General features: G+C 47.2%; 1 pseudogene; it reads right to left on the bottom strand.

Annotated features, from left to right (window-relative positions):
- Positions 1–216: 216 nt before the first annotated feature.
- Positions 217–3,609, bottom strand: LOC103631137 (glutathionyl-hydroquinone reductase YqjG-like; annotated as a pseudogene).
- Between the last annotated feature and the right edge of the window lie 444 nt (positions 3,610–4,053).

Genomic DNA, 4,053 nt, shown 5'->3' with positions numbered 1-4,053 from the left:
ACGGGCGCGAGGTTCGCCTACTTTCACGCCGGAGATTTTGGGCGGTGATGGAAGGAAGGAGCACGACGCGTGGATGGAAGGGCACTGCATCGAGAGAGGGAGGCGCAGGAAACGCTCGTGTGGTTTCCTTGCTGGGAGGCACGAGCAACGCTCGCGTGGCCACACCGGGGTGCAGGGGAGAGGGGCAGGCAGAACCGTGCACCGTGGACGCCTACGCTATGCTCTTAAGAAGTAGTAGAGATACAGTCTGTACAATCTGCAACAAAAATAGGGGTAAACAAAAATTGTGCGGCATTACTTACCTAAGCATGAACACAAATTATAATATAAAAGAAATTATGCAGAAGAAAGCTGGGAGGATGGGACTGCGGCGAGCGTCGTGGTCAGGAGGAAGAACGTCATCAGGGCATGGCGTGGGACGTGAGGGAGAGGAAATCGCTCGGGTGGTGGGATACGGAGGATGTTCTGCTAGTTCAAGGGCAAGGATCGAAGGGATATATATAGATGGTGTGGATTTACGGAAGGCAGAACCAAGGGAGGCAGGCTACCCTTTTACAGCCTTAATATAGTAGTATAGATATAAATTGGACCAAGAAATTAGTGCAACCTCCATCAAAGATGAGGTCATATTTCAACTTGTAGATGTTAATATATTTTTCTAAAACTTTTATCGAAGTTAGAGAAGTTTAACTTAGAACAAAGCTAAAGCGAACTATAATTTGTAAACAAAGGGAGTATTATATTCAGATGAGCATGCATTTAATCCTCTTAAAATAAAAAAATGCAATTCAATTGCATGAGATATGTAAGGAACAAAGACTCAGCTTTTATGCTCAAAGGTATAGTATTCTCATTAGTTCCAAATGTCACATGTAGCTTCTCAAATCCCAATATCAAACGGAATGCACAGGCAATCTATCCAGTCTAACAACTCAAAAGTACATACCCTAATACTACAGGCCCCAAATGAACACATGAGGCAATGAAAAACTATGAAATGTGTTACACCATAAGTGAACCAATTTTGAAATACGTGCCTCACCATATTTGACCCAAAATTAATTTGACTGATCAGTCACTCAGGTAACTTTCATCATCTATTTGACTTGAATATGTATACTATTCAAGAACACCTAAAGCAAATATTGTAACCAAGTAAATTACATACCTGTCCAAAGGCACCTTTGACAAGATGTAGAGGCTTTTTATCATTGTTTTGGTCTTTTCCACCACAACTTCCTCTGCCTGTACATGGCATTCAATAGATAAGTATGTTGGTGTCACACATATAAGAATAGTTGATGGACAACATTAAAAACGAAAACATATTGCGATACAACATGCGAGATTGAAAAGGATCGCGCCGCCCCTCGTAAAAAACAATAACAATCCACAAAAGACCAAAACCATCAGAACCAACCATTTCCACCGTCCATAACAACAACCACAATCTTCAGAAGTACCATGACCAGGGAAAGCCTGAGATCAGTATCACAATATGTGTTAGAATTATATATAGTATATCCACAGTGCTAAAGTTCACATGTTTCGTAACACTACAACATGCCAGCAAGCTGTCGGCTCAACATGCAACAAGAAAGACCAGCATGCCACATGCACCCATAGAGTGTCATGAAAAAAAACATAAGTTCAATTCAGTGACAAAAGCGCACGTCAAATTCACATAAAGTGAGGGGAAGGTTAAACTAAGAATGAACTTTGGCCATACTAAAAACCAATGTTATCGAATCGTCTAATCATTCCTAGTCACTGATGACATCAGTCAGTCCAAGACTAATCATGACTAATCACAATTAATCATGACTAATCATAATTAATCATGACTAATCATAGTTCATAGCTGATCGCCATGGCAGCGATCAGCCTAGTTAATCGTGAGCAAAAACCAATGTTATCAAATCATCTAAATCGATTCTAGTGACCATGAGACCGACCAACCTGACTAATCATAGTGCATAGTTGATTGCCATGGCAGCGATCAACCTACAAATCGTGATTAGTCATACGACTTGATAACATTGCTAAAAATAGATTCTTGGACTATCCCTACAAAAGTGTGTTAGCAGAGGCCCAAGTTAACAGAAATTGACTTAAAGTCATCCTAATTTGGGTGCTCTAATCCTGTTCTCCAGCTCACATGAACCATCCCTCTGAAAGCACATGATAGGCATGACTAATTCCACCAGTAGCAATAAACAGCTATCACTTGTGAGTAAAACCGAAAAATCTCTTGTTTGTGTACCTTGTCGGCAAGCATCTGATGCAGCACCCTCACAACCTGCGCGCTAGCAGAGTGCCCCCACAAAATGCACTGGGTTGTGCTCGTAACAAACAGGATAGTGCCCTACACCAAATTAGAACAGCCATGTAAGAACTAATGGATAAATAAATTTCTGAAAGGCCATGGCCATGTATTTGTGTTCTTTGGAATCTCCTACCTATGTGATATTATTCTCCCAAACCTGTTGTGGCCGCAAGCCTTGTTGTGCTCCTCGCCATAGTCCACCTGCCCACCCTTGAGGTAGTAGAAGAGTTCACGCGCCCTGCATCGCTAGGAACAATAAACCCTCAGCGATCTATATTCGGGGGAACATAATGTTTCTTGTTCATAGACATGGAGAAGATACCAAATCATAATAAAAAACATAATAATCTACTATTAAGGCGATTGAAAAAGTTAAAGCACCCACCTGTCATGGATGCTGGTGAGCGACCCCAAATTCGGCACGAGCACGCAGCCGTCCTTCTTCTTGGCGAAGCCGCACTTGTAGACGCCGTTGTTGATGGCATCGTAGACCAGCTCGTTGGCCTCGTCGATGGAGGCCCAGAGGTGGGCCGGGTGAGGTCCAGCCCGGGGTTCCTGGCGATGTCGTTGAACTCGGCGTTGAGCATCCGGATGTTCTTGGAGCTCTCGTTGTTCACCACCGTCTTCAACTGCTTGTCCCACAGCACCTGAAATGCAATGGAACACTGGAATCAACTTGGCTGTTGGACTGTTCTGCACTTCTGCGTGCTGGAAAGGAGGAGGGGGAATCAGATCCGCTGCTTGTTTGGTGGATTTGGAGTGACGGGATTGGAGGCTCATGGGGACGGTTGGCTTCCCGGCGTAGTTGGAGCTGGCGATCTCGTAGAGCTCCCTCACGCTTTGGGCGCCGTTGAGAGGGTCAGGCTCGGCGCCAGGCTCCTCATCGGCGGCAACGGGGAACACCCAGCCCAGATGCTCGTCGCTCTCCTTGGTCTGCTCGAAGATGGGCTTCACGACCTACGGTTCCGATGCAGCGCATCACGGGGAACTGGAATCTATCCACTGCCGAGCGAACCCCCGATCCGGCTTGCCGGCTCGTTATGGCGAGGGCGAGGCTAGGGTTACCGACGTACCGTGACGCCGATGGCGTGGTCGAGGCCCTTGAGCTTGAGGAAGGCGAGGCATCGGGACGCCCAGGGGCACGCGTACGAGACGTAGAGGTGGTACCGCCCTGCCACGACGGGGAATCGCCCGTCCCTAGAAACGGAGCTCCGGAAGGTGGATGGCGACCGGTCGAAGGCGCTCGTGTCGGTGACCTCGTCCAGCGCCGACCGCGCAGTCATCTGACGCGCGCGCATGAGTCCATGAACAGAGCAAGCGTCAATCAAGAGTCCATGACGACAGCTATCAGGTACCATAAATAGGGGTACCCCTAGTACTCCTAAGCATGGCTAGAAAACATCTTTAAAACAAACCATAAAGACTGGTAACCACGGCTCAAAGTTAAAGCCTCATCTACCAAGGGACGCGATCCCGTCTCACCCGAGCCCAGCATCGGGCAAGAATAGTAGTCCCGAACGGATTCACGGCTCGCTCGAGGGTCCCCTCAGGCAGTGAGCAAACCCCCGGCTCGCCCGAGGCGAAGCTCGGGCAAACTTTGTAGAATAGCAACCTTGGCCAAATTGCCTTGCCACCGACTGTATCACGTGCACATTTAATGCGGGGATCGCCTGACACCTTATCCTGACATGCGCGCCTCAGTTGGCAAGGTCGAAATGATGCAGTCA

Source organism: Zea mays, chromosome 6 (assembly GCF_902167145.1).
Source record: "Zea mays cultivar B73 chromosome 6, Zm-B73-REFERENCE-NAM-5.0, whole genome shotgun sequence".
NCBI classification, from domain to species: Eukaryota; Viridiplantae; Streptophyta; class Magnoliopsida; order Poales; family Poaceae; genus Zea; species Zea mays.
Note: the sequence above shows the minus strand (reverse complement) of the source record. Positions and strands in the feature narration are given on the sequence as shown.